General features: G+C 32.9%; 1 long non-coding RNA gene and 1 pseudogene across 2 annotated transcripts; one reads left to right on the top strand and one right to left on the bottom strand.

The window, feature by feature from the left end:
* The first annotated feature begins 13050 nt into the window (after positions 1-13050).
* Positions 13051-15355, top strand: LOC149888964 (uncharacterized). The gene is made up of 2 exons (XR_016452906.1): positions 13051-13809; positions 14000-15355. It is a non-coding gene; the product is annotated as an uncharacterized LOC149888964 (long non-coding RNA).
* A 1694-nt stretch (positions 15356-17049) lies between these two features.
* Positions 17050-19074, bottom strand: LOC149888963 (uncharacterized; annotated as a pseudogene). The gene is made up of 2 exons (XR_016452775.1): positions 18742-19074; positions 17050-18594 (listed from the first exon to the last, which is right to left on the bottom strand). The product of XR_016452775.1 is annotated as an uncharacterized LOC149888963 (transcript).
* Positions 19075-20280: the final 1206 nt, after the last annotated feature.

Here is a 20280-nt window from a genome sequence, read left to right as displayed (position 1 = left end):
GCGGATCCGTGGAAATCTACGATTTCTTAAACATGTTGTTGAACGCTTTTATTGCGTCTTCTCTTCCTTTTTGGATCAACGACTCTTTAGTTATCTCGTCAATGCCGATTTTTGTTTTAGTTCTTATTTCTTTCATCAAGCTCTTAAACTTTTGAAGCTCGTCTAAAATCAATTCATACTCTGAATCGCTCACAACGTTGTCTACTAAAGCTTTTGAAATGTGACTGTTGATGGTGTTCAATTTCGACTCTGTCAACACTTTAATCTTTTCATGCTTCTCCGCTTTTAATGATAGCTTTTTATTCACTTGTCCTCCTACAATGGATAAAAACCCCATTCCAATAGCTACACCTTCACATGCAATCGCAATAGGAGCGGCAGCGATGGTGCTCAAAGTTCCAATTCCAACAACTCCAAGTGCAACACCACCTGCTTGCAACGTAGTATCTACAAAAGAAATGATTCTGAAAGCGCGATGGTACTTTTTGCTTAGATGCACTCGCTTTTTCCTCTCGTTGTCCATCTCTTTTTGAACTTCGCTTATTTTTTGAAGACGGTAATTGTGTCCTCCGTCATCTGCAGGAGCTGTTGGAAGAACTGGATAAAGTTTAGATTCATTGAATCCATGCGCTCTAGCGTTAGATTTAGCATCGTGATTGTATTCCATTTTTATTACAAAAAAATTATTTTTTTTCACTCATTTATGAAAATGACAAAGCCTAAACTTTCCCCTTTTTTAACAATAACATCTGACTTGCTGTTATTGTAAATCTCCATGATCACATTATCCGTCGACTCTGATAGCATGATGCTGTGACTGTAATAATCTAGTTTTGATTTTAAGACTTCTCTTAAATTCACTAAAGCTAATCCGCTTTTAACTTTGATTCCAAACATAAAAGTTAATTTCTGATGACTCAGTTTATTGAGTGTAATGTCTTTTTGAGCAAATATTTCATACTTAGTTCCCACTTTTACAGGAGGATGCTTCAAATACTTGTCAAAAAAAAGATATGATTTACTACGCGCCTTTCGGTCGTTATTAAAAAATTTTTTATGCACATGATTTTCCATTTTATTATTACAAAAAAATTATTTTTAATACACCATTTTATTCTCCACATGTAAAGAATAAAATGACTATTGCCTGCGTCCATTAAGTATTACTGTTGGTCCTCTTTCAATTATTTCATATCGTTTTTGTTTTTTAAGAGTTAATTTTTCTTCTAATGTAATTTCAACTACAGACGGTCTCCTTATAATAAGTTTAACTTTAATTTTTCCACCAGGTTCAGTAGGCTCTGTTATAATTATTTCAGACGGAGGACGTTCAATTCTTCGACGTCGTTCAATAATATCATGTTCTTGATTTCTTTCTCTCTCATCACGTATTCTGTTTGCTCTCGTTTCATAATTTCCTCCTTGGATACGTCTAATTATTGTTTCTCGTCTCCCTTCCCTAGGTAATTCATTGTTAGGTAAATCTTCAGGATCATCATCATCATAAGGGTCAACTAACACAAGTCTATTGCGAGGTACAACCTCATCATCGTCTTCGCTTTCATAGAGTTCATCGCACTGATCTTCTAAAAATTCATTATCTGACATACTCATTGTTATTTTTTATATGAAAAGAAATTTATTTAAGTCATTTTCAATTTTTTCTTTCATCTGTAGAATTTCAATTGTGAAATTCTTCGATTTTTTAAGCGTAATAATAGACTTGACCGAGAAGAAGGTAAAAGCTTCCAGATTGACCGACTTGTGCATCACCAGAGTTGAGCGTGACAACAAGTCTTCTTCCAGCTGCGACAGTAGGCATAGAATCTGCTTCTCCAAAGTTTCTGTAAAAAGAAATGGTGGTGGCAGATCCAATGGATGAAGTGGATTGATACAAAAGTCCAGTCGATTTGTTGTTGAAGGAAGTTAAATTTGAGCCGTTCCATGAGGACAAATAAAAATCTTCTAATCCTGAGGATGAAAAGAAGCATGTGCTGTCACCGTCGTAACCAGGAAAGTAGGTGTAATTGTTGGTGTTGTATGTTGTCCAAGGAGTGAGAACGGTTCCGTTACCTGGAGGTACATTTCCGTCGTACATTCTAACTCTAGATTCCCACCAGTTTCCAGAAGCGCCGATGATGTGCATTTTGATGTATTTCAACGACACACCATTTCCTTTTCCGTTGGTGTTCATCAAAACGTATTCGCTTCCGTAAGTGGTGTTCAAATATCGAAACGTTCTGCAGTACAGCTTGTAAAGAGGGATGGTCGCAGGAATAGAAGCAAGTGTGGAAATGAACGGTTGAATCCAATACGTGATAGCTGTTGCATTTCTGTTCACCAGTTGAATGGAGACGTCGTTTCTGAAAGGCATGTCCAACGTGAAGTACCCTCCCAAGGAAGTGGTGTTAAACATGTTGCATCCTTGCAAAGAATTGGCGTAAAAAGCTCCTCCCAATGGTGAAAAAAGCAAATCGGTGGCAAGGCCAGTTTGATCAAGTCCGATTCCTTCTGTTGTTTCTGCATAATTCCCTACATTGATTTCTCCGTCAGTAAAGATTCGAATAAAAACTTGACCAGGAATATTCGTACCAGAGGAGCTGTATAATGCTAACCACAACCTTCTCAGCACTCCAGATTTTCCAGAAAACGAAAACACAGGAGAAGTGGTTAGCTCCGCAACCGTCTGAGACTTAAACCCTAAACTGGTGAAGCTCGAGCTTGGAACAACGCTTGTCAAACTCGATTTTTGCAACAACAAGTCTACATAGTTTTTTGTCGCTCCATCTTGCGCGTTGGTTGGATCAGTCACGTTGATCAATTTGTGAGAGTTCAAATCCAAATCTGCAGCGCCCACAGTCGTTCCACCTGAAGCATGCGTGTCTACATAATTTTTCGTAGCTGAATCCGAAGCTGATGTAGGTTCAGCCAAATTAGTCAGTTTATGAGCTGTCATGTTAATGTCTACGTAAGAAATGGCGTTGTAAGAGACTTTGGTGTCTACATACCCTTTTGTCGCTGCGTCTTTTAAATTGGTTGGATCAGTTACATTGATCAACTTGTGAGAGTTCATGTCGATGATTCCAGTGATGGTGCTAGACCCGTCTGTTTTAACACACTGACTCGAGCTGACGTCGACGTAATTTTTGGTGGCGGCGTCATGAAGATTGGTTGGCTCATTCAAATTAATGGCTTTATGAAAATTCAAATCCAAATCTGCAGTTCCGATCAATGATCCTCCTCCTGATGCATGTGTGTCTACATAGTTTTTCGTAGCAGCATCGTGTGCGTTAGTCGGTTCACCCAAATTGATGATTTTATGAGAGTTGTAATCCAAATCTGCAGTGATGGTGCTGTTTCCATCTGTTCTGACATAGAGATCACCTGTTATAGCTGTTGATGAAGAAGGATCATAGAAATACCTCCCCAATTCAGTTCTACCAAATTTGTCAATCATTTTATATAGTTACGACTTTTTTTTCACCAAAGTGTGTTTACAACGCTTTGAAAGTCATCCCCTTCCTGCAATTTTTTCAACACGTAAAGACACAAGTGACCACAATAAGAAGTGTTACCAAACTGAACTCTTTCACTGTTATAATAAACCGGGCTTTTCAAGTATTTAGTCAATTCAACAAGAGGAGGTTGAGCATAAGAGTCAAAGCTGTATTTTTTGTCTCCGTCTTTATACCAACAAACCCAATGAAATCCATCTGTGCTAGAATCTCCCGTGTTGACAATTCCACATTCTTTTTTTCTTACCTTTTTTGGCAATTCATCCCTCACAAAAACACCTCTAAAGTTTTTAATTTTGAGCTTTTTCACAGCATCTATTAATTGAAAGTTGGTGAGAGGTTTGTTCGGTAGTACAATTCCTTCAACGTTGATCATTTTTTAAAATTCAGAAAAATTTTAAAAAATCTATGATTTTTCAGCAAGTGATTTACATTTCATCATCCTTCTCTATTTCATCTTCTTTCACCTCTAAATTCAAGTCTTCACACATCATGATGCTATGAGGTAAAGATGCATTTTTTACGATGACAGCTTCGACCAGTTTAACTTGAATAGACACAATCGAAGGGCCAATATACACCCCCTCAATTCTAAGTCCTCCAATAGCATAACATCTTTGGTTGATAAAATCATGCCCAGAAGATCTAACCAAATTTTTATTACCACGTTCCCCTTTGACTCCATTTTGTATATCAAGATCTGTTTTCTTTCTATGAAATGTAGAAGTAATGAATATTTCGTCTTCATTTTTAGATCCTTCAGATCCATGAAAATTCTTCGAATTTTTAGTTATATACATTTTAGCATAAAACACTGGCGCTGCATCAGCACGGTCAGCTTTATATTTTAAAATAGTCAATTCGTCTGAATTAATTTGCTTTTTTCTTCCTCCCTTTTTAAGTTTGGCTGACAATTTATCTACTTCACCTCTAATGAACAAAGTAATCTTTTCCATTGTGCTAATAAACTTTGCTTCTTCTTCAGTTTTACCCTTTTTAGCATCAAAGCAAACAAAGGACATGGAATAACCATTCAGTTTTTGTGTTGCCGGATCTTTATTCTCACACACACCATACGAAAATAATGTAGGTGTTCGTAATACAAGAGAACCATCTCCAGTTGGATAAGAATATTTTACTGGCACTTTTTGATAGACTACTGGTTTGGTTGCTGCGTAAATTTCTCCAACTGATAATTTGCTCTCATCAAAATTTTCAATTGTAATAAAACTCATCTCTTTTCTATAGAAAAGAAATTTATTTAACTCGTTTTTCGGAATAATGAAAATCTTTGAATTTTTAAAGATCATTTTTTCATAGAAATCACTTCTTTATTGTTTACCCAAGAGTTGAATGAATCTGGATATCCAAACCATTTGACTAACGACTTGCTCTTGGTTTTGCGAATGACTTTTTCAATTCTAAATATGTCTTGATGCGTCTTTTGCATCTCCTGCTCGTAAAAGGTGCCTTGAATTTCTTCACCGTTAGCGTCAGAGATTTTATACGTAGGTGGATTCGTATACTGAACTTTTGATACAGTAAAAACCTCTTCAGTCCATCTTGGTGTATACCCCTTTTCAAAATGAGACTTCTTTTTTACGATCCTCACTTTGTCACCTATGGAAAATTTTGGTTTTGCTGTTAATGTTTGATCCTTTCCATACAGATTCCACCAGACCCTACCTTTATTCTTTTCATCGCTAGCTTCCACTGGAGTCATTTTGATGGAAGAGTGCTTTGTGTTGTTGTAATTTTTCACCATCTCATCCAATACGTCAATGTATTTATTGGTATTGTTGGCTGAAAAATATTTAAGCATTCTCTCTTTCATTGTTCTATTCCATCGTTCGACAACACAGCTTTTTTCTTCGTTTTCAGTGGAATACAGTTGTACACCCAACGCTCTCACATGTCTGTTGTAAAATTCTTTTCCTTTATCCACCCACAATTTGATGCATTTTCTTTCTGTGAAAATCTTTTTCAACGCTTCAGCCACTTCAAGACCTGTTTTACTCTTTAACGGAACAATCCATCCATACTTTGAAAACACATCGATCACCATGAGCAAGTATTTAATTCCGATGTTGAATTTTGAAAACGATTGCATGTCCACCAAATCTACAGCCCATATTTCATCCATGTCATTCACAAACACTTTTCTTCTTCTAAAATGATGAATGACTGGTTTATGAAGCTCCTCTGCAAGCTGGTCCGTCCATTTCAAGTTCTCCGGTGCTTTTTTTTTAGACCTAGACCGAATTTAGCTTTGGCTTTGATGATGGGAGTGATTAGTTTTCTTTCGTTTATTTCTCTTTGGGTGGGGTTTGGAATCGAATTCATTTCTTCAAGCATCATTTGATCAGCCACATTCCTGCTTTTAACGTCGTTTAAATATTTGTAAGCCAAATCATGGTGATACGCTGCATTGTCCACTCTGTCTACCGGCTTGCTTCAATCTTGATACATGTTCGTGGAAGTGAGTCTTTTGTCTAAATTGGTTCCCGGTCCTGCAAAATTCATCCCTGGAATGTGCATTTCTCCTGGAAACTTTGCCCATGGAAGCTTTATTTTTTTCGAAAAATTGTTGATCGATTCCACCAAGTCTCCTCCATTAACTTCATTCGCAGAAACAAACTTGCATTTTTTTCTTCCACAGACAGCACAAGTTCCTTTAAGCATATTTCTATTGCTCTTGCTTATAGAATGGTACAAGTTGTTCGTTTCTGTTATTTTTTTACATTTGACACAATACATTTTTTATATTCAACATAATAAAAAATGGAAGTGATTGATTTGTCATGGAATGTAAATAAAAGCAAAAGGAAAAACAACAAGCTTTTGCCTAGAAGTATACGCGGAATCAATATTGGGAAATCAGGATGTGGGAAAACAACGTTGCTACTCAATTTACTTTTAAGACCTGGATGGCTCGATTATAACCATTTGCAAGTCTTTGGAAAATCCCTTTTTCAGCCAGAATACAAAATACTCAAAAGCTCGTTCGAGAAGAAATTGCCAAAGGGAGTTATTCTTGATTTGTTTAACATTCAAAGCAAAATTGAGGAATTAAACGTAAGCCCTGAATGTGTTATTGATGAAATTTCAAAAAAATGGGATAACACAGAAGATATGGAATGTCAATTTTTTGAAACGGCTGACGATGTTCCTAATCCTGAAGATCTTGATTCATCCAAAAACAATTTAATGATCTTTGACGATTTGCAATTGACTAAACAAAACAAATGTGAAAAATATTACATCCGAGGAAGACATTCTAACGTTGACTGCTTTTACCTCGCTCAAAACTATTTTATGCTACCTAGACAAACCATTCGAGAAAATGCTAATTTCATTTGCTTGTTTCCTCAAGACTTTAAAAACATAAACCACATTTATCAAGACCACGTTTCAAGCGATATGAAGATAGAAGAGTTTAAAAAGTTTTGTAAATATTGTTGGTCTCAACCTCACGGATTCGCCGTCATTGATTTATCCTCTAAAAAGGATTGTGGGAAATATCGAAGCGGATTCGACAATTTTTATTTTCCCAACTCTATATAAAAAGATGAGCGGATTTTATCTCCTTGCAAAAGCAAAAAAAGAAACTCCAACCATAAGAAACAGCGTCATCCAAACCGAGTTTGACAACCCCATCGAATTCGAACCTAATAAAAAGTATGAAATGGCCCTTGTCGGCTTTGACACTATTCACAGCTATACCAACATCAATTCGACAAATAATGTTTTCAGATACAGTCCTAACGCCGGTTCAAACAGCTACACCATTTACATCGAAGAAGGAGCGTATGAAATTAGCGAGATTAATGATTATCTTCAGAAGGAAATGGAAAAACAAGTTGGAACCTTGTATAGAAAGGATGGTGTTGTTATCGGTGCAAACCTAACGACTTTAAGATCTACGCTGAAATTTGGGAAACCTGGTCCTACAACAAAATATTGGGTGGATTTAAACGTGAATAACAGTTTAGCTCCTGTTCTTGGATTTAATAAAGCAGAATATACCTATGTAGAGAAAAAAGAAGATCCAACAGATCCAAATAAAGTCACAAGTTATATTGACTATTATGAGTCTGAAGCACTTTCGAGAATAGACGATGTAACCATCATCAGAATCACAAACGATGTGATTGGATCATCTTATGATGACGGAAAAAGAACATCTGACATTTACTCTTTTCATCCTGACATTCCTCCAGGCTACAAAATTACCGAAAAACCTTTCCACTTGATATACTTGCCTATCATTGTGGGTAGAATTTCAAGAATGGAAACAAGAATTGTAGATCAAAACGGTAACTTGATCGACTTTAGAGGTGAAGACATTATCCTCAGATTTCACGTGAGAGAAAGAATAACCTCTGTGCTTCAAGACCTTTTTACGAGCAGCGCTGTTCAACGATAATTTTTTTCTTTTATTTAAAAAATGAGTTACCAAAAAGTAAAATTAAACATTTCACAAAGTCAATCTGACAAAATAAAAAAAGCGATTCAAGACAAGACTGATGTCAATATAAGGCTATCTCATCAAGACTTGAACGGTGAACATATTCTCGCTATTACTCATGCGCAATTGAACAAAATTACAAAAGCGTATGAAGCCGGTAAAGGAGTCACTCTTAAATTAAGCAAAAGACAACTTGCACACAACTCAACCATTGAAGGTGGATTCATCGGAGCTCTTCTACCGTTATTAGGTATGATAGGTAGCACTATTGCTACAAGAGTAGTTCCTGCTCTCGCCACTGGATTGTTAGCAGGAGTAGGCTCTTCTGCTGGCTCTGCTATGGTTGATAAAATTGCAGGAAGAGGAATCGTTTACTTGAAAAAGAATGGAAGTGGAATGAAAATGACTGCTGCAGGATCAGGAGTCTTTTTAAGACCTTGGGTGAAACCTACTATTGGTGAAGGACTCTTTGTTAAAAATGGAAAAGACTATCAATCTATTGGATCTGGATTATTGCTCGGACCTAACTCACCCTTTAATAGCATTCCCTTTTTAGGTGCTATTCTATGAAAAGCTATTGTAAATTTTATATATAAAGATATATAAAATTATTCTTTAATTTTACTCATATTGAAATTTACTTTCGTATTCTTAACAATATCTTCACTATAATCACGATAAATTCTTTTGTCATCGTTAGCATGCACTAAACTTCTATTCACTGTTTTTCTCATTTCAATATGATTATATGTATCAATAGCATATTTTAATCTTATTAAAACTTCTTCGAATGATAGCATTTGAATCATTTGTATAAACGATTTTTTAACACACTTTGGAAGCTTTCGAACGTTTTTTTCTAATTTAAGATATCTTCTAGATTTCTCATCACGATATTTCACTTCTTCACTATTAAGAATATAAAGAAGATCGAATTCATCTATTTCATCCATTTTTATTACATAAGAAATTTATTTAACTCAAAATTCAAATTTTTTTATCTGTACATCGTTTACTGTAGAATAGAAAAAATACGATGACGAATTAAAAGAATTAACTCGCTCTCATTTAAAAAATGAGCATTGTCTTATTAAACACGAAAATCATGGAAAAGTTTGACAAGGATAACATTGACGATATAGAGCACTTAAAATCCATTTTTCTTCTTTTGGAAAACAAACACGGCCTGTCAGAAGAAGCTCTAAAACATCTGATGGAGACCAAAGACGAATTGGATAAACGCAAGACTGAAAAAATAACATTCATCGCCAAGACAAACCACCTCATCCAGCGATATCAAGACATCCTGCAGACACAACTTTCGTTTGAGGATCGCGCTAAATTTGACGAAGAAAAAAACCAGCTTCAACGTCAATATTTTACCATTGCAGAAGAAACGCTTTCTCAACGACAGTGGACTGATATTAAAATTACGCAAAAACTTGTCTCGCATACCAAATGTAAATTTTGCATCAACGACGATCCGAGTCAGTTTGAAATGGACGACAGCAATAAAAAATTCTGTCTCTTGTGTTCGGGACAGCAAGAAATGTTAGAAACGACGGTTCCGTATAAAGACTACGACCGATCCAATTCGGTGAACAAATACACTTATTCACGCATCACCCACTTTCAAGAATGCATAAAACAATATCAAGGCAAACAAAATTGCAAGATTCCCGAAGAAGTCTTTGAAAAATTGGAGAAAAAATTCAAGGCGCTCAACTTGCTGATCGATTCTGAAAACACCAACGTGAAATACTCTCGCATCACCAAAGAACACATTTTAATCTTTTTAAAACAACTCAACTATACGAATCAGTATGAAAACGCCAACTACATCTATTACGTGCTTGTCGGAAAACGAGACGACATTGAATATTTGGAAGAACAGTTGATCAAAGATTTTAAGGATTTGTCTTTCTTGTACGATCTGGTGTACGGAAAAGACAAGCCGAAAGAGTTAAAAAGAAAAAGTTTCATGAACGCCCAGTACATTTTGTTTCAGCTGCTTCAAAATAGAAGCCATCCATGTCGTTTGGAAGATTTTTCAGTTTTAAAAACCATCAACAAGAAAAGATTTTACGACGACATTTGCTCCCATCTGTTTGCGAAACTCGGGTGGAATTTTACTCCGACCTTTTAATTATAAAACCATGCTTTAATTTATAGACTATGATAAACTACTTCTATAGATTAATAGCATGATAGTCGCAATAAAAAAAAATATATAACCATATTTTTTTAAACGATAAAAATACACATCTTGAAAAATATCAATGCATGTCTAGAAATAACAACACCATCTTGAATTTCCTTAAGTATAGAAAAGTATCAATGCGCCAGAATCGGCAATATATAGTAGTGGTATGGACGTTGTAAGCTTGCTTTTGCCGCTTCACGTTTAACAGTTCCTCCAACTCCATCACAAGGGCCATTACCATGACTTGTGGCAAAGAAATGCCATTCGGCTGAAATACCAAAGTCCTTTTTGTGATAGCACAGATTTATTTAAATTCTTGCAGTTTTTTTATTGTGCTGGACAGCCATCACTAATATATTATTTTTAATACCCCAAATTAATTAGTTTACGCGGAAAACGATGAAATCCAATTGTGTCATGAGTATTACATTCCAAAAGCAGCATATAAATTCCACGACATAAATTTCCTTCATATTTATAATAAAAAACAAAAGGATGTAAATTTGCTTGACTATTTGTCCAGTGATATCCCTGTGCTGCATCTTGTATGATAAATGCATAATTTTCTGAAAAATCAGCAATAACCAAAAATTCTCCATCGGATAAATTGTTTTTCTTCCAGTTTAAATATTTTGTGTGCTCTTGAGCAATAAAATCATGTCTAGTAAGTGTTTTCAAGCTCCCTAAAAATCTTTCAATAAATTCATCAGTGGACTGTATTAACATTTTGATGAATAATACATATACACACAGTGAGTACTACTTGCACCTGCAAAGATACATTCTTTTGGATGTAGCTCTGCAAACTTCGAAAGCCCAATTCTGATATTTGGATATTTTTCTGAAAATAATTGATAAACTTCCTTCAAATTTCTTAAAACTAATCTTTTCTGAATATGTTTTCTTTCCCCATATTCCTTAACAGATAGAAAATCTTTTTTTCCAAGCATTACACGGCTAACAGTGTCAGAGTAATAAAACTCTTTTACCATATCTTTCACAAGTACAGGTAGCGATTTCCCTTTGTTTGGGTTAGGGGTTGAAAAAACAACTTTGGTAATTAAAACTTCTTTTGCTTGAGATAGAAGTCCATGCGAACAATTGAATTCTCTCATCACTTTTCGATTACTCCATTGAGCAACAAATACTGTTAAAACATATAACGGTAGTGTTGTCGCTTCTTTAACTCTTTTACTTGTGCTTGAAATGCCATCTTTAATCAAAATTTAATTTGAAAGTTGCTAAAAATTTTTTCCTAAGTTGTCTTTTGACGACTTATTCAATGGAAATGAATTGATTATTTTAATATAAATATATATAGCTTTAAGCCTGATATAATTTAATACTGACTCAGTCTGTATATATAGTACTAGTAATTAAATTACAACCTAGAAAACAAAAAGAAAAAAGGAAATAATTAACAATATATAATAATAGAAAAAGCAATTAGTAAAAAAAAAAATTATGACCTTTGACCAAAGTCAAAAAAGTTTACATATTTTTCTTCTGTCCATATGCCCAACATGTGAGCCAATTTTCATCAAAATCCGAGTCGGTCATGTCGAATTTGACCAAAAAGTGTTTCCACTTGACGTGGAATGCCTCTTATTTTAAATATTTTTAGTTACAATCTTCATACGCTTGCTACTTTGATTTTTTATGTTCCAAAAAATTAATTCAACTAGCCTAGCTTTTCTTTTTCTTTGTTTTAACTTTGTATGTAAGGCAAAACACTCAGTATAAATCTAAATCCATTATTTCAATTTTCAAAAACCCAGCAAAAAGCATGCTTCTTTTTAAAATGGATAAAAAAGTTTTTAAAAAAGTATCTGATAATTTTTTAATGAATTATCAGTTTATCGGACTTTGGACTATCGGACTGAATTTTTTTTGAGCTAATGGAGTATTGAAATATCTCACAATCGGATATCGAATTTTAAAAACAAAGTTGGTTGCCCAACTCTGACTAAACCTGTGCTGTTTTTCTTCACGAGAACATGTGATAGAAAGAAAAAGTAAGGTACAAAGTTCTTGTATAAAAAACCTCGAAATTTTCAACGGATTTAACTATCAACTGATACAGTACAGTAACAGTAGATAGTTTATACTGTATTTACTTATAACACGTGATCGTCGCAAAAAGATTTTTGCAAAAGTACTGATGTTGATAATGAGAATAAACGCCGCTTCGATAGTTAACTTAGCACTACTTTTCCAATTGGTACCTTTCTGTGATCCTTATTCTGGATCACATGAAGGTACCAAAACTGAGGATAAACACATTTTTGAAGAAACAGAAAATCTGGATAGATGTCATTTTTCGGTAAATTCATTAAGTAATAAATCCTATAATGGCTATGATGGCATTAGCTCACTAATGATGAACATAGATACTATCCTCCATCATCAAATAGCGAAGATAATGGTTTGGTACAAATAAACTTGATAGAATTAGCTACATGTTGGGGAAAAAGACCACATTTTTTAGAGTCTTAAAAAAACTAAAATACAATAGATATTTTTAGCTATAAGGAGTTTGTGCAACCTCATTCGAGTAGAATTAGCATTTCCGTTAATTGTTAAATTGTTAAAAACAGTTAAAAAGTTCCGTAAATAAAATCTTTGATGATTCCGATGCAAGTAATCGCAGTAGATTCGAATTCGATTTCGGTGGTCTTTAGTTCACTTTTGTATTACAATTTTTTTGTTCATTCGACCATTTTAATAGTTGACATTGTTTTGAACGTATAACAGCCGTCGTTGGGCTTTCCACGGCAATTTTCTATTTGACTTGCTAAGTAAATTTTTCAAGATCGTCTTTGTTTTATCATTCGGTCTTATTTTTATAAGATTTTTCATTCCATGACTTAAAGCCCTTTTTAAACAGGCCGCGACAGCTCATTTTCCGTAAAATTAGCGAAGGCAGACTTTTTCACGGTTAAAATTATTTTTTATCCTTGCTTTCAATCAATCAATCAATATATTTCGTGTTAAGGATGTTACAAAACACACAGGTCATTGCAAATAGTAGTTCACTAATAAAACGCAATGGCTTAAATAACATAAAGAAAAGACAAGAGAAAAAGATAACAAATAAACTAGTCACACAGTAAAAGTAGAACTTTACAAAAGTTTATAAATAACACTTATAAAACAGACTTTTAAAAGAATTAAAGTATAGATCAAATAGTTATTATTATGGAATTTATTACATGTTTAGTTGACTGTTTTTGTGGGATGGTTAAGTTGTTAAAATTGACTGATCTTACACGTTGTCCTACTATCAAAGTAGTTACGAAATATGGAAGAAAGGAGACCGTGTTGTTGATGCCAGACAAATGAACAATTTAGAAACTGGATTAAATCATAGAAAAGAAGAACTTTGGATGTAAGACACAGGATGTCAGTAGGGAAGTCTCTTGGACAGAAATGAATAATTCGTATTACTCTACTTTGAAGCGAAACGATTTTAGACAGACAGACGGTTTTAGATTGTCCCCAAACTTGGCATGCATTTTGTAAATGTGAACCAAAAATTGAGTGATATATAAACTAGTAATGTTTCAAAACTAACGTAGTGTCGAATTTTTGCTAACATGCCGTCGGCACGGTTTAATTTGAGAGTAAGGTTATTTATATGTGTTTTAAATGAAAGTTTCTGATCTTTCACAACACCAAGATAAGTTATATAACTATAAAAAAGCAGCTTTTGGCCACTTATTCTAAAGTTCAAGTATTTTGGAAGATTCTTGTTAGTTTTTTTAGAAAAGTTAGTATACTGCGTCTTAAATATTACTATTTCTGTTTTTTTAGTATTCAATGAGATTTTATTTGCTCGGAGCCATTGAACAAGACTGGCCATATCCTCATTAAAATATTTATTTAGTTTTTTGAGGGAGTTTGTCGTTAATTGAAGATTTGTATCATCAGCAAAATGATACCTATTTGAATGTTTGATAGAAAGAATAAGATCTTTGATGTAAATAATAAAGAGAAGAGGACCTAATATGAATCCCTGAGGAATACCAATGCAAACGCTTTTAATGTCTGAGAAGGTGCCATTTAAAGTAACAAACTGTTGACGATTGGAAAGGTATGATTTAAACTATTGCAAGGGTATGCCGCGTACACCATAATAGTTAAGCTTTGATAGGAGAATGTCATGGTCTACGGTGTCAAAAGCTTTTTGTTAATCAATAAAAACCCCACTGGCAAAGTTTCCATTATCAAGAGCAACTCTTATACTTTCTGTAATTTCGATAAGAGAGTGAGCTGTAGAATGCTTTTTACGATAACCAAACTGGTGTTTATATAAGCTTTGATTTTGGTTTAGGAAGTCGTATAATTTATTATGCATAACTTTTTAAGTTAGAAAGAAGTGAGATCGGACGATAGTTGGTGCAGTCAACCGTTGATCCTTTTTTGTGGACTGGAACAACTTGGGCCAGTTCGAAGACATCAGGAAATATTCCTTTGCAAAATGAATTATTTAAGATGATACTTAGTGGTTTGCATAGATTTTTTGACACCAGTTTAAAAAGTTTTGTTGGAAGGCTGTTCGGTCCAATACTATTACCTTCTATGATAGTGGAATTTATATAGTCCAGGGTTTCCTCTTCAATTATTGGTTGCACATAAAAAGAGTTGCTATTAGGATTGGTCAGATACTTTTGAAAGTTCGAATTTCATTGGATAACTTCGATAAGTTCGAATTTCATTGGATAACTTTGAAGCAATCGTAGTAAAGAAACTGCTAAAATGGTTAGAGATAGCTTTAGGATTAGTTTCGCATTGTTGTTGATCAGCATGCTTGTTGGGGAGTAAATTTTATTTGGCTTTACATTTATCAACTCTTTTATACCTTTCCAGGTGTTTTTTATATTATTGATATTGCAACTGAAAAAGTTTGTGTAATATTCCTTTTTGCTAAACTTTATAAGATTGCTTATACTATTACGATATTGTTTAAACTTTATAAAAAGGAAATTTTTCTTTCTGCAGTCTTTTGATTTTAAATATTTTTTATGAAGTTTATTTTTAATTGTTATTAACTTGAGAATGCCTTTCGTTATTCATTTTCCAAGGTTTATTATCACTAGTTTCTTGATCTTTTGTCAACTTTTTGTAAGGGGCATGTTTGTTCAAAATACAATCAAAAATTTCGATTAACTTTTTAATGGAATAATTGATATCATTTTCTTCTTTTATAAAGTCATCCCATTCAACATTTGAAATATCTTGGATAAATTCAGCTTTTTTAAAGTTTTTAAAGCACCTCCTAAAAATAGGTTCAGGTGAAGTTTGCGCTTTGGAATGCGGCATTATTATAAACTGAGCAAGATGATCAGATATTGAAGCGGTAAGATTGCCTGAGATTATATCAGAAGAATAAAAATTTAAAAAAATATTATCAATTACAGTTTCAGAATGAGTGGTTATGCGTGTAGGCTGTATAATAAAAGGAAAAAGAGAATTTGAAATCATTGATTCTAAAAAATGTGAAACTTCATTGTTTGTCTTGTATTTGAGCAAGTCAAAGTTGAAATCTCCCATTAACATAAACTTCATTTTTTTAAAGCTAATTTTCTCAAGAAGAGAATTTAGGTAATGCTTTTGTAAACAAACTTCAGAAACAAGTAAAGAGCTTTATTAGGACAAAACATTTTGATTAAATTTCGGAAGCAAATATTTGTAGGACTTTTTTTTACGTTTATGAATAAGTTAATTACAATAAAAGTTTAAAGAGTTTAGCTAAAAATGACTAAATCTCATTTTTGTAACTATATGTTTATTTTAGCTGTTTAACACTTGTAGTACAAATAATAAATTTTTTGATGAAAACAAACAAATATGTTAACTTTATTCTATCAAAATTAACTTGACTTTTTTAACTCAAAGTATTTTATTTTAAAGTTAAAAGTTTTGCTTGTTTTATTAAAGATTCCTTTCCCAAAATCTTCAGAGTGTTTTTTACAATAATTGTTTAAAAAAATATTTGCCAAAATGCAGCAAACTTTTTTAACACTTCGAACAAGCAATTGAAATTTACTATTGCAGTTAATAAAAATGACAATTAATCCTCTCTTGCACAGCAATGGTGAAACTTAATTCACAAGTGTCACTTCAAATATAAAAAAATAATAAACAACATAGTAGACTAAATAGTCAGAAGTTTATCTTAGTCTTCCCCTGTTCAAAGAACTAATCAAATTTCCATATTTTTGAAACATATCAAAGGTGTCTGTTTCTTCTAAAATTGAATGTAATTCTGGAAGTTTGTAAGCAATAAAACCTGCAATATGTAAAAGCCCTTGTTTGCATTCATTTGGCAACTGACCCTCACAATTTTCACATATTGACATATCAAACTCCACATCAAGTTCACAGTTATCACAGTGGTGCTGAGCAGGAGGAAATACTTAAAATATCTGCTTGCTCATCTAGCAACTTTCCAATTTTGTCAATTCTAAATTTTTGAATAATATTTTGAACAGTTATCAAATGTGCCACCTGACCCTTGCTGATATTTCCTAAACTGTTTTTCTAGTGCATCTGATTCCATAAGTCCTAGCAATACATAAGATACACCACAGTTCAACAAATACTAGGCACAGCTTGCTAATCTTTTAGAAGTTTTTTGCAAAGCACTCGCAGTATCCATTATTAACTTTTTCTCTCTTAATTTTGAATTTACGCATTTCAAGTTTTTAGCAAAATAAGAAATATAGTTCTCTAAGAAATCTACACATTAAATACATGATGTTTATGTTTGGGAGGTAGGGGGAGCGTATATATTTTTTTTCCTATGTATTTTAAATTTTAAAAAAATATTTTTAAATTTGCATTTATTTTTTAAAGAAAAATTATTTTAAAGTTTTCAACCAAAATTTTTTTTCTGTTGTCTGAAATTTTAGTCGATGATCTGCAACATCTAGTAAATTAGATTGGCTATCTTCTTTGTTTCTGAAAGTTTCAATGAAGTCTTGACCAAATTTAATAGCACATTCTGCACTATCATTTACAACTAGAAGACCAGTGACATAATTTTTAAATCTTATATAAGCCGAAAATTTTTCCCAGTTTGATGAACTGATTTTAAGCCATTCTGTCTCATGTAATGTCATTTTTAATAAATCAAGTAAAAACCAGATTTCAGGATCAATAAAATCTTCAATATTTTTTGTTATTTTTTTTTTGATTTTCAGTAAAAATTTTGGACTTCAGTTTCCCCATCTTATAACTGGTGGGCTTCACCGTTTGAGCTAATTTAAGAGCTAATTTTTATAGCTGATCTACAGGTAAACATTTATCAGCAAGACACATAACCACAAATCTTTCATTTAAATACCAATTGTGCCTTTTGAGTGATTTCAGTACGGCTTCTGCTGGTTTAAAACTGAATTCAGAATATTGTATCATTTCATTAATAGCTTTTAGATCTAAAGAAGGTGCTATGGCAGGGAAAGGAGCTTTAATAAACATAAGATAGTGCTGTAAATGAAGCAATTCATAAACGTGATGACAACAAGTAATCCAAATTAAAGCTTTTCCTCTCCACTGCTCAATTAGAGTACACACTCCTTTTAGCCAACCAGTATTTGTAACTGTGGTGTCAAAGGACAGACAATCAACATAGTCAAATAGCTCCCAGTCTTGTAAAGTTTTTTTGATTGCTTTACCAAGAGACTCAGCAGTGCCATCTTTCTCAATTAAAATACCCAAAAGTTTGGATTCTGAGAGATCTGGTGAACTGATTAGAACAGCTACTCTTTCATCTTATTCTTAACGAAGTTCTTTCATTTCTAACATAATTTTTGAGTCAAAATGCACAGTAAGACTTTTACCCTTAGCCGATGTAATAAAGTTGTCTTTAATATTACAGGCAGTTTTTCTTATACTTAATTTTTTCTTCCTCAAAATGCTTTGTTTAGAAATAGAAAAATCATTTGTTGTTCCAGAACTATTACTTGTAAGAGAAGCAAGAGTTGCACTCAGTGCAGTCGAACTTATTCCATATCGTGATGCTGTTGGAGGTAAATGTTTTCCTATACTTTTTGGAACAATAAAAGGAACAACATTAAATTTTCTAATTTTTCTAGAAGGCTGTAGATACTCTTCATCTTGTTTTGTTTTTTTACAAATTTTTGTGAAGTTTTATCTCTACCTAACATTTTCTGAACACGCGCTCCTTTCTGGTCGTTAAGAAAATCTGCATCTCCTCTTCTAGTTTTTATATCTTTAGTTTTGTATTTTTCATAATAATACCTTCACAATTCTTTTGACTTACATCAAATACCTCCTCTAGCATTTTTGAAAGCTGTTCTCTTTTTAAAACTAAATTTGTACTTAAGCGGTTCCTGTGTTTGTTTAAATCTTTTCTCTTCATTTCTAAGTCAACAATCTTGTCTCTAAAACAAATGTAGAAGAATGCATTAAAATTAATGTAATCTACTATAAATATATAAAATTGTATGACTTTATAATTGTTACTTATATAACATAAATTTGAAATTGAATTAAACTAAAAATTAAAATTATTTTAATTTTATAAAAACCTGATAAGCTTGTCAGTAATAAATAGAATTCCTGCTTTTTGCCATGTTTTCTTCACCTCATAAACAACGCACGGTAAACATTTTTGGAGACAACCGCGTATTTCAGCACATTGTGCAGTAAAGAAATCACCAAGAGGACATGAAGCTATATTAACTGAGGAAATGTTTGGAAAATCAGCTCTTAGCATAAGATCTCTGTAATGGTAACGTTACAATACAGTTTTTTTAGTTGGCAATTGTGTATTAGGTATTGTTCCAATTCTTTTTCCAACAAGAAAAACTTCACGATGAGATATTTTTCCAAAACTATTGCTCGTTATCATTATTTTTATTTACACTAAGATAAAAGTTTTAAAAATTACCGATTTTTTTAAACTTAGCCCTTCACCCCCTACCTCCCAAATATAAACATCATGTATTTAAATGGGTAAGGCTGACCATTTCCATCATCTTTTGCATTAAAACAAAACATAATCTAAAAATAGATATATCAGGCTACAAAAATAACCCTTAAGATATCTTTAAAATATTTGTAAGTGACCCTGTCCCCCTTATTATTTACAAAATTCATAAATTTTCTAATTTTCGGACTGCTGGGACCAACCGTTAGGATACCCATGGTAAAAAAAAAAAAATTACCTTTTTTTTATACACATATCAAAAGGAACCAGAAAATTTATTATGGTGTTTTTTTATTGACTTTGGTGTTTTATGCCCCACCATAATATATATGTAATGTCTTATATATACTATTAAATTTGAAACGATAAGGAAAAGAATGTAAATAAAAAAACCTGTGCATAAACATTTTTTAAACGTGAAAATTTCCATGAATTTTTAGGGAACACCCGGTATTCCTGAAATTCCTGATACTTTGTATTACTTTAGCTATATATATATTTATTTAGATAAAAATTCTTTTTTTTGAAGTAGTTTACACTGTAAATGTTTTATTTTATTGTGCAAATGTTTTATCAAACGTGCAAATAATCATTTGAAAATAATGGTTTTGAAAAATTCGCAGACTTTTTATTGTAAGATTTCAAAAAAGCTTTCCAAAAATGATTCTCTTATTCTAAGCATTTGCTTTACCAAAGATAAAAAACAACTCAAAAAAAAAACATTGAAATCAATCATTAGAATTATTAGATCTTATGTCGCGTTATTTATCATCAGAAAAATGTTTACATTTTAAGTGTAGAAAAACTATAAGAAAAAAATCTATATATATCATTATATATATATATATATCTGTGTGTGTGTGTGTGTGTGTGTGTGTGTGTGTGTGTGTGTGTGTGTGTGTGTGTGTGTGTGTGTGTGTGTGTGTGTGTGTGTGTGTGTGTGTGTGTGTGTGTGTGTGTGTGTGTGTGTAAAGCAACAAATAATTTAGATTCACAAAACCACAGTTTTGTGAATCTAAGTTATTTGTTGTTCATATTTGTTTTGACTTCGGATCTCTGAGCAATATATGCAAGGAGTTCTTTAAAAACCAAAACGCGATTGTATTTAACCATGCCTTCCATACCTCTTTCTTTTATT

Source organism: Hydra viridissima, unplaced genomic scaffold, assembly GCF_058129835.1.
Source record: "Hydra viridissima isolate aposymbiotic clone 2 unplaced genomic scaffold, HvirCarnegie_v1 scaffold_5, whole genome shotgun sequence".
Classification (NCBI taxonomy): domain Eukaryota; kingdom Metazoa; phylum Cnidaria; class Hydrozoa; order Anthoathecata; family Hydridae; genus Hydra; species Hydra viridissima.
The sequence above is the reverse complement of the archived record's forward strand: the minus strand, read 5'-3'. Positions and strand labels throughout refer to the sequence as shown.